At 42.6% G+C, this 11,410-nt stretch overlaps 1 protein-coding gene across 2 annotated transcripts in view; it reads left to right on the top strand.

Annotated features, from left to right (window-relative positions):
• Positions 1–11,410, top strand: part of KLHL13 (kelch like family member 13) — a 151,078-nt gene that overhangs the window by 24,294 nt on the left and 115,374 nt on the right. The gene's annotated exons all lie outside the window — the stretch shown is intronic.

The raw sequence follows: 11,410 nt of genomic DNA, 5'->3' as shown, positions 1-11,410 counted from the left end.
AAAAGAATGGCACTGTACATCACATGCAGTTCTTCTGCGAATCCGCAGGGCCAAATCCGCTGCGGATCCGCAGCAGAATCCGCACCGTGTTAACAGAGCCTTAGGCATTAGTAACATGATTTGCAAAAACAGCGTTACCGACTGTCTTTGCAAATATTTACCTTCGTGATAATGTGCAGTGAGTCCGGTGTATGCACCTTGGCTTCATTGTCGCAGTGTGCATCTCCAGGGAGGTAGTGGTGAGGTAGCATGCAGCCGGCCATGAGATTTGCAGTAACAGCTGACTGTCCTTTATCACCACTGCCTCCCTGGGCATATAGAGTGCGCAGATGAAACCGGATTGTCTTACTACACTCTTTCATAGATGCAGATAGCTGTTAAGAGTCAGAGATCCCTGCGACCAGTCAGCCCTGGCTTCACTTCCCCTCCTGTGGACAATTCAAGACATCTGGAGGAAATGAGAGCTTCTGCCTTCTTACTTCCTCTAGATATCAATTACATTCATGAGAGAGGAGAATGAAGCTAGCGCTGATTGTTTTGTCATGCGATCCCTGAGGTCAGTGTCACACAAGCCCCAAGAGAGCCAGTGCTGACACCACTGGAACTGCACTGGCACCAAAACTGAGTATTAGTTTACTGGTGATTCAGAAGAGATTGTCCAAATTGTGGACAACCCCTTTCATGTCATTCATAATGTGCACAATTGAGAAACAAACTGAAATCATTTTGAGGGGAGAATTAAACTAACAAAGCGAAAATAATGTGGTTGTATTAGTGTGAACACCTTCTTATAATTGGGGGGGGTGTGATTGTGTTCAGAATTAACCAATCACATTTAATCTCATGTACCATAGTAGTCAATACATTGCTGCCATCATTTACAGTTATTTTGATTAACTCCATTTAAAGTTTAGCTGCTCTAGTAGGATTTTCCTGACATTTTCTTAGTTCATTATACAGCAAAAGCCATGGTCTGTAAACAGCTTACAACACTGCAAAAGGATCTCATTGTTGAAAGTTATGTCAGGAGATCTGTACAAAAATAATTTCAAGACATTAGATATATCATGGAACTCTGTGATGTCATCAAGTGGCTTAAATTTGACACAACAGTGACATTACCTAGAACTTGACCTCTCTGAAAAATTGATGAAAAGATAAGAGGCCTGCAATAACATTGAAGGTGTATGCTGTACTTAATGTGTACTGCATGTGTCAACAATCTCCTGTATTTTGCAAATGTCAAAAGCATGTGGATAAACATGTTATTGTCTAATATGGCCAAAATGTTCAGCCCTGATCTTAATTTCATTTCGTATGTTTGGCAGAAAGCCAACATTGCACATTACCAAAGGATTACCGTACCCACCATGAAGAATGGTGGAGGCAGCATTATGGTTTCGGGCTGTTTATCGGCAACTGGAACAAGGGTTTTAGTCAAGAAGGAGGGAATTATGAGCAATTCCAAATATCTAAAAATAGAAAGTGTATGTTTAGCTCACCACTTTTGTGTTAGAGATAAGTATTACAGAAGAGTTCCAGGCTAGATAATCTGTGGCATGGTTGTGGTACACGATGTATGCACTTGTCTTGCTTTTAGGTAAAGTAGCTCTCAATGGTCGAATAAGGAGATGTTCTTCAGCACCATGGGAAAGTAGTTAAAACTTAGCCTGTTAATCATGTAGCATAATAAAACTAGGAGCATGTGCACATATTAAAAAGAAAACCCATGATCCTTTCTTGTTTCAAGCAGAATAACCCTTAATCATAGCTGAGGTTGAACTTTTGGCCATACGTTCAAAAGGTATTTTAGGCACAAAGCCAACTCTGGACCTCACCAAAAGATCACCATACCCACAGTAAAGCATGGTGGAGGTGGCATCATGCTTTGTTGCTGTTTATCAGCATCTGGAACAAATGCTTTAGTCAAGGTTAAGGGAATTATGAACTGTGCCAAATATCAATTTGCAACAAAACCTTCAGGCCTCGGCTAAAAATGCTGAATAGGAAGAGGAATTTAACCTTTCAACACCACAACGAGCCTTAGCATACCTCCTAAGAAACAAAAGAATGGCTTCACCAGAAGAAAATCCAAGTTTTGGGATGGCCCAGACCTGAATCCAGTCATAGATTTGTGGGTTAACCTGAAGAGGGTGCTGTACACAGGTTGCCCTCACAATAGGACTGATTTGAGACACAACTGCAAGAAAGAGTGAGCAAAGATTGCCAATTCTAGATGTGGCATTCTTATAGACTCCTACCCAAAAAGACCTGAATGCTGTCATAAATTTAAAGGGTACCTACTTATTTTATCACTTGTATAGCGCCATTATATCCCACAACTCTTTACCGACATAATCACTGTAACAAATGGGGCTCACAATTTAGTTTCCTTATCAGTAAACCAGAGAATATGGGGGGGGGGGAACATACAAACTCCTCGCAGATGTTGTCCTTGATGGAACGTGAACCCAGGAGCCCAGCGCTGCAAAGTAACACTGCTGACCACTGACCCACTGTACAGCCCAACAGTGTATTGGTTTGGTGGTGTACATTTTTAATCCATCACATTGTTTTAGATAATTGTTTTTCTTTTTCCATCCCAAAAGATTTGTTTATTTTTCAATTGAATTGTACAGATACTAATATTGTAATGTATTGTACTATAGACCTGTCTCTAATCTCCCCTTTATCTCTAAACTCCTGGGATGATTGGTCCTCTCCCGTTTTATCCGCTATTTCTCAGATAACTCTCTTCTCAACCCTCTTCAATCCGGTTTCCGCTTTTTGCACGCTACTGAAACTGCCCTTACTAAAGTCTCTAATGATCTACTAACAGCTAAATCTAATAGTTACTACTCCATGCTAGTTCTCCTGGATCTCTCTGCCCATATTGAACAACCAATCAGTAGATTTGATTTACAGTACCATCTCTATGCTGATGACACCCAATTATACACCTCTACTTCTGACAACACGCCTGCATTATTACAAGACACCAGTGATTGTCTTACCGCTATCTCCAGCATCATGTCCTCCCTCTATCTGAAATTGATTTTGTCAAAAACTGAACTGTGTTTCCTCCCTCTACTAACCTACCTATGCTTGACATTGCCATTTCCGTGTGTGGCTCCATCACACTGTCTTGGGGTTATACTTGATTTGGAGCTTTCATTCTCCCCCCCCACATCTGATCACTGGCTCGCTCTTGTTATCTGCACCTCAAAAACATTTCTAGAATTTGACCTTTTCTTACTTTGGATTCTGCAAAAACTCTTACTGTTTCTCTTATTCATTCTCGTCTGGACTATTGTAACTCTCTAGTAATCGGTCTCCCTCTTACCAAACTTTTCCTTCTCCAAACTGTCTTGAATGCTGCAGGATCATATTCCTCACCAGCCGTTACACCAATGCCTCTACCTTGTGCCAGTCATTGCACTGGTTACCCATTCACTCCAGAATTCAATAGAAACTTATCACTCTCACCCACAGAGCATTCCACGGTTCAGCACCACCCTACATCTCCTCCCTCGTCTGTCTACCACTCTACCCGTGCCGTCCGTTCTGCTAATGAGGTTAACATTATCAGAATCTCCCATTCCCGTCTCCAAGACTTCTCACGTGCTGCCCCAACTTTTTGGAATGCACTACCCAGGATAATTTGTTTAATCCCCAATACCAACAGTTTTAAGCGTGCCCTAAAAACACATTTCTTCAGACTGGCCTATTGACTCAACCCTGTGTTGCCCATTCAATATTTTTACCATAACCAGGTTCCTCATATCATGTTCTAACACGCTTTATGTGTCTGTACTGTTACATATGCTGGCTGATAACCGGTTCATGCAGCATTACATGAACATCTGATTTCTTACATTATGGCTGGTCAGAACAATGAAAGCAATTGTTATCATCCACCTTTCATGTCTCCCCTATTTATTTATTTATTTATTTTACATATCGCCATTACAGACATTATTGGTACTGTCCCCGATGGAGCTCACAATCTATATACTCTATGAGTATGTCTTTAAAATGTGGGAGGAAACCGGAGTGCCCACACAAACACGGGGAGAACATACAAACTCCTTGCAGATGAGCCACCGTGCTGCCCCATAGATTGTAAGCTTGCGAGCAGGGCCCTCACTCCTCTTGGCATCTGTTTATTTATGTACAAGTCCCCTCTAAAATGTAAAGTGCTGCGGAATATGTTGGTGCTATAGAAATAAAATTATTATTGTTTACAAATTATGGATGACATTAAGGGAAGTGTCAGACAGCCGTATTATGCCGGGTTCACACTTGCATTTGGCTGGTCTGCATAAAACGCATGTTCCTGCGTACCCAATGTTAAAGATAGGTACACAGGACAGCGCAGGATGCATACAGAAGTAGGCAGAGTGTAAGGGTGGAAGTACGCAGCCATATGCACACAAGCCAAACACAAGTGTGAACCCGGCCTAACTCGGGCGAGTATCGCAGTGCAATGATAATACTGGCCGTCCACTCTCCTGGGACCTGAGTGTGACAGTATGTACTTCTGTCTAGCTGTCACGCTCAGCTCAGGAGAGTCGACGGCCGTTCTGAGCATTGCGTTGCGATCCTGACATAAATTTAGGGCTTTTTTTTTTTTTTTTTTTAATAAGGGTGTGTAAACTTTATATCCACTGTGAATATTAGCAGAGTTTCATCAGATATTAGCAAGCCCAGTCAAAAACATTCCTGACAATGTCAGACCATTGATTGACTCTACAGCCACCTGTTGTTTCTATATACTCAGCGGCATGAGCTCAGTAGACAAGAAGCCTGGCATGTGGGATTGTGTGTAATGTAAGGGTGACCATAGTACAAGTGGAACCTATATTAGGGCAGGACCCGGGACCAAAGAGCGCGACTGCTCTGACCCAGATTCTTAATTGCAGGTTACAGCCTCTAACTAAGGGTAACGTTTACATGCGATGACTTAATATGTACTATTATTTTTTCTATTTTTACTTGGGATATAAAAATGTTTGCTTAGGAAGAAACTGTGCTGAGTACAGTAATTTCAGAAATCTGCTTACGTTCCGCAAAGTAAGCCAAGGGGCTAGACCTTTATAATCTTCGAGGTGCTCTTCTCCTGCAAGCTGTCCTGAATTGGCTAAAACATGTCGTCTTTCTGCTCCTTTGGATAGAATAGGGTGTCGTTGCAATGCTGTATACAACCAGTGGACAGGAGTGGTGCTGTTTTTGTATGAGTGCAGCCTTGCTTCTCTAATCCCAGACAAGCTCTTTAAGCTGCCAATTCCCTAGTCCCTTAGGTTCCAGGGGAGTCTGAGCAATGTGTAGTTCTTTCTGTTGTTTTTCCCATTCCACATTTAGCTTAAATATTTTATCCAAAACTGCTTTGGCATTTTTCCCCAAAATAATGCTGTGTGTGAAAGCACCCTTTCGGAAGTTTTGTGTATTCAGAAGATGAGAGCCACCAATTTACCGCAGGTTCTTCCCTCCCATTGACAGTTTCCTCTGCTGGTAGTAGCTGACGCTGTGCGGCGTTGTTCAGTATAATGGATTGACCTCGTCCTGACTCGTTTGTGTGTCTCGTAGTCATTTTATCCTGTGACCTGCACTCACGCTGGATCAAGGTATTTGCGCTTTGGTCTCCTCTAGGTGGCACTTTAAGCTGAATGAAATAATACTACTCGATGCACATCTCCTTCCTGGGATTAGCCAAATTATCACAGGGGTCTCTGTGCAAGAAATGTGTGTGCGTGCATTATTTGGTGTACAAGTGTGTGCTCACATGATGTTTTTTAAACAGCCTAAAATTGTGCATTTTTCATGCAGAAGACTCCATTACTTTTCTTCGGTCTTTTGTTAACCTGGGGCTTTTTTTTAGCCTGTTTTGGGGCATTTTTTGTCTTTGTATTTTACGTATGTTTTTAAACTTCAACAGTGAAGAAACTATCAGTTTTTGTAGCAAAATTGCTGAGATAATGCTCGAAAAGACATCTTTTGAGCCTTTCCATTGACTGACTTGTAGGGTACATTATAGAGCATCTTCATAGCAGAAGATTGAATAGATGCTCAGCAAGTCGTCTTTTGAGCTTTTTGTTAGCACTTTTTCAGGCAACGTTTACAGAGGATCTATTTCAATCTTGCCTGAAAGAAAATCTCATGTGACCGTACCCTGAGCCTGACTATCAGCATTATGGCATGTGTAGATGACCCTATAACTTGAACGAGTGCTATCCATGGTTTTGGCGAATGGCGCTCATCCCTGTGTTGTTCTATTGGCCTCTGCACATGTCATATTTTTCCCTCCAGACTCCATCTCTGCAAAAATTGGATCAAACTCTGATCAGAGTGCGATTAGCATAATTGGACCGATTTTCTCGGATGTAGAGAAAAAGGTCTTCTGCACCTGCCCTTTCCAGTGCTTATACTTTATTTGCTTTGGCCATAAAATGTTTGTGCTCTCTTACCTTGACTATAACTTCTCTGTTTCTGTATGTGGTGGATTGACCTTTTTTGAGGATGTGAACCTTTAACTAGCTTTCCTCTTGCCTCACAAATATGGGTGCTTTACACTTCATGTATTGTTTTTGCAACATATAATAGAAGCACTTACAGTTCTGTCCCTATAATTGCATATGCAGCTTTTCTTTAAAGAAAAAGATACAGATCGTACTTCAGCTCCAAGCAGGTGATTTCTTACCCCATTGCTGGATTTACAGCTGCACTGCTCAGTGTATAATGTCCTCCATGCTGCTGCTTCTGTCTGTGTGTACCGTTTATGGGCAATATCATAGCAGCTATCCTCCACCCACTAACTCAGAGACGACTGAAAATTAGAGCCTGCAGAGGAGAAAACTGGTGAAAAATGTAGAATACCGGTCATATGATAGTCAGAAATTGTGCTAATCCTCTTCTGCACACATGACATTACTCTGAGTTACCTGAAACGAGAGGTACATTGATGCAGCACAATCCTAAAATTATCAAAAACATATGAACTATCACTAGAAATGGAAACCATTTGAGATTTGCTCCTGTTAAAAGAAAAAAAAAATCTGTGCACCATTTTTATATCTTCCAATAGATCTTCCCAATAGAAACTGTCTATATTTATGAGATAATTATGGACTACACGTTAAAGGGGTATTCCACTGCTCTTGTATTGAAGACCTATCCTTTGGACAAGTCATCGGTATCAGATTGGGTGTTGTCTGACACCAGGAAAATTACAAGGGGGAACAGGGGATAGTTGATAAAGTGAGATGATAAGCCTGTCTAAAGAGAAATGAGAGAGGTAGATATTAATGGTATCTTCCGGGGTAGTGCATTCCAGAACTGGCACAGCACAAGAGAAGTCTTGGAGAATGAAATGGGAGGTTCGAATTATGGAGGATGTCGGTCTTCAATCACTTGCAGAATGGCGGGCATGGGTAGGGTGATAGACAGATGAGGGAGGAGATGTTGTGTGGTGCAGAACTGTGTAGAGCTTTGAAGGTGAGCTCGATAAGTACTCTGCAGCAGATGGGCAACTAGTGCAACGACTGGCACAAGGATAAAGGCATTGGTGTAGTGACTGGACAGAAATACGACTGGCTACTGCATTCAAGACAGATTGGAGAGGAGAAAGTTTGGTAAGAGGGAGATACCTATGGCATGGATGTACAGTGGGGAAAAAAAGTATTTAGTCAGTCAGCAATAGTGCAAGTTCCACCACTTAAAAAGATGAGAGGCGTCTGTAATTTACATCATAGGTAGACCTCAACTATGGGAGACAAACTGAGAAAAAAAAATCCAGAAAATCACATTGTCTGTTTTTTTTTTCATTTTATTTGCATATTATGGTGGAAAATAAGTATTTGGTCAGAAACAAAATTTCATCTCCATACTTTGTGATATATCCTTTGTTGGCAATGACAGAGGTCAAACGTTTTCTGTAAGTCTTCACAAGGTTGCCACACACTGTTGTTGGTATGTTGGCCCATTCCTCCATGCAGATCTCCTCTAGAGCAGTGATGTTTTTGGCTTTTCGCTTGGCAACACGGACTTTCAACTCCCTCCAAAGGTTTTCTATAGGGTTGAGATCTGGAGACTGGCTAGGCCACTCCAGGACCTTGAAATGCTTCTTACGAAGCTACTCCTTCGTTGCCCTGGCGGTGTGCTTTGGATCATTGTCATGTTGAAAGACCCAGCCACGTTTCATCTTCAATGCCCTTGCTGATGGAAGGAGGTTTGCACTCAAAATCTCACGATACATGGCCCCATTCATTCTTTCATGTACCCGGATCAGTCGTCCTGGCCCCTTTGCAGAGAAACAGCCCCAAAGCATGATGTTTCCACCACCATGCTCTACAGTAGGTATGGTGTTTGATGGATGCAACTCAGTATTCTTTTTCCTCCAAACACGACAAGTTGTGTTTCTACCAAACAGTTCCAGTTTGGTTTCATCAGACCATAGGACATTCTCCCAAAACTCCTCTGGATCATCCAAATGCTCTCTAGCAAACTTCAGATGGGCCCGGACATGGACAGGCTTAAGCAGTGGGACACGTCTGGCACTGCAGGATCTGAGTCCATGGTGGCGTAGTGTGTTACTTATGGTAGGCCTTGTTACATTGGTCCCAGCTCTCTGCAGTTCATTCACTAGGTCCCCCCGCGTGGTTCTGGGATTTTTGCTCACCGTTCTTGTGATCATTCTGACCCCACGGGGTGGGATTTTGCGTGGAGCACCAGATCGAGGGAGATTATCAGTGGTCTTGTATGTCTTCCATTTTCTAATTATTGCTCCCACAGTTGATTTCTTCACTCCAAGCTGGTTGGCTATTGCAGATTCAGTCTTCCCAGCCTGGTGCAGGGCTACAATTTTGTTTCTGGTGTCCTTTGACAGCTCTTTGGTCTTCACCATAGTGGAGTTTGGAGTCAGACTGTTTGAGGGTGTGCACAGGTGTCTTTTTATACTGATAACAAGTTTAAACAGGTGCCATTACTACAGGTAATGAGTGGAGGAAAGAGGAGACTCTTAAAGAAGAAGTTACAGGTCTGTGAGAGCCAGAAATCTTGATTGCTTGTTTCTGACCAAATACTTATTTTCCACCATAATATGCAAATAAAATGAAAAAAAAACAGACAATGTGATTTTCTGGATTTTTTTTTTCTCAGTTTGTCTCCCATAGTTGAGCTCTACCTATGATGTAAATTACAGACGCCTCTCATCTTTTTAAGTGGTGGAACTTGCACTATTGCTGACTGACTAAATACTTTTTTTCCCCACTGTATCTACTAGCAGAACAGTGGATTAGTCACAGTGGATTTCCCCCGCCACACACACACCTATCTTTTGGCCAGTTTCACATTGGCGTTTTTTTGCGCAGCGCATCGTGTGCGTCCATGCGCATGCGTTATGCATATCTATGTTTACATGGCGTGCGCATGGTCTTGCGTTTGCACGCGTTCGTATGCGTTTTCGTGCGCATGTGTTTTTTCAAGGTGTACGCGCCGAAAGGCGTAAAAAACCCCACATGTGCACTCTTGCTTTTCTTTAGGGCATTGTGGTATGAATCCCCAGAGCCGATGTACTTAAAATCTGACGCCTATGAGCGTTGGCCACCATTATTTTAGGCTATGTTTGACTTTGGTTGAATGACTCATTTTTCTATAAAGTGCATGTAAGTTTATTTTTTTTTTGCCTCCTCATTCATGCATTTTTTTGGCACATTTTTCTTTTTTTCTGTCGCACTAAAATTACGCCATGGCAGACACATGCAGTCCTACTGGATTTCCAATGACTCTGAGTAGTGTGACTAGTGCATGAAAGATTCATCAAAAATCAACTTCTGTGTGTCACGGTTGCATGTGAATTTAGGATCATATTTAAAGCAACACTCTGCAATCCTGTCGTGGATTTGGTCATTTGTTAAGGTGTTGGCGTTGTCTTCCCTTTAAATGGATAAAACTATACAGTGTTTGTATAAACAAGCAGCTTTGCCAACTTATTAAAAATGTTCAAGAATGAAGGGATTTTTAATTCTATTGTTTACTGCTGGTGGCCTAGGTTACCGACCACTTCGCAGTCTATCAAAGGTGGATGGTTTCCTGAGTAACATGTATGCACTTGTAAACTCTAATACCGCTAATACAAGCTTGTAAGCGCTGCTCAAAGGGTATGTGCACACGTTGCGGATTTGGCTGCGGATCCGCAGCAGTTTACCATGCGGTGTACAGTACCATGTAAACCTATGGAAAAAGAAATCTGCTGTTCATATGCTGCGGAACATTCCGCTTAGATTTGCTGTGGTTTATTTTCCGCAGCATGTCAATTCTTTGTGCGGAATCCGCAGCGTTTTTACACCTTTTCCATTATGGGAATCCACAGGTGAAAAAACGCAGGGGAAATCCACACACAAACTGCAGAAAATCCGCACTAAATCTGCAGGTAAAACACAGGTCATTTTACCTGCCAAATCTGCGCAGAAAAATCCGCAGCCAAATCCGCACCGTGTGCACATACCCTAACTCTCTAAAGGTACTGTCACACTTAGCGATGTACCAGCGATCCCGACCAGCGATATGACGCGGTCAGGATCGCTGGTACATCGCTAAGTGGTCGCTAGTGAGCTGCCACATAGGCAGATCTCACTAGCGACATCGCTGGGGATGGGGGTCGCTACTTACCTGTCACACCAGACGATCCTGCGTCCTCCCGCCCGGCTCCACGCGTCGCTCGTCCTCACAGCAGGAAGCGCCACAGGAAGCTGACGACGAGAAACAGTCCTGAACGTTCTCGCGCGATCAGCGATAAGCAGCGGGGGAGCCGGTCGCTGGTAAGTATCAGACACAGAGATATCGCTAGCAATATTGCTATAATGTCACTAGTTATAGCGATATTGCTAGCGATATCTCTTAGTGTGACATGCCCTTTAGGATCCATTGGCCAGCTTTAATGTCACTGCTCTACTCTGATGCTGCAGGGGCAACATTGCCTCTACTAGCAGCATGATATTTTGGAGCAGCGACACAGATATGCCACTTGTCCTTTGGTGAAACATCAGTGGAGGGATGCACTCCTGAAGATACAAAAAGAGAATTGCCTCAAAGCCCCCTGTAGGTCAGGTGGTTGGAGGTTGTTAGCTTAGCTGCGTATTTATACCTTTTCTTGATTTGCCCAACCGATTTTTAGAGACGTTGCTAGGGTGGTGGAAAACTTGAAGTTATGTTTGCAAGTATGCTTCTGCTCAAAATATGCAACTTTTTACCAGCACATTTTGAATTTTTTTTTATGTCTTTTGGTTCAATGGGAGAACCTGTCAGATCAACTGTTTTCTACTTTAATGTTTGTACCTGGAGCTGCATCTGAGGGTCTCTATTTGGTTTGTGAATCTCTCATGATTTGCCCTCCTAAGCCAGTGTAGACTTTTTG

This window comes from Dendrobates tinctorius, unplaced genomic scaffold (genome assembly GCF_039654945.1).
Source record: "Dendrobates tinctorius isolate UK_male_01 unplaced genomic scaffold, ASM3965494v1 ptg000133l, whole genome shotgun sequence".
NCBI classification, from domain to species: domain Eukaryota; kingdom Metazoa; phylum Chordata; class Amphibia; order Anura; family Dendrobatidae; genus Dendrobates; species Dendrobates tinctorius.
This window is presented reverse-complemented; position numbering and strand designations above follow the sequence as displayed.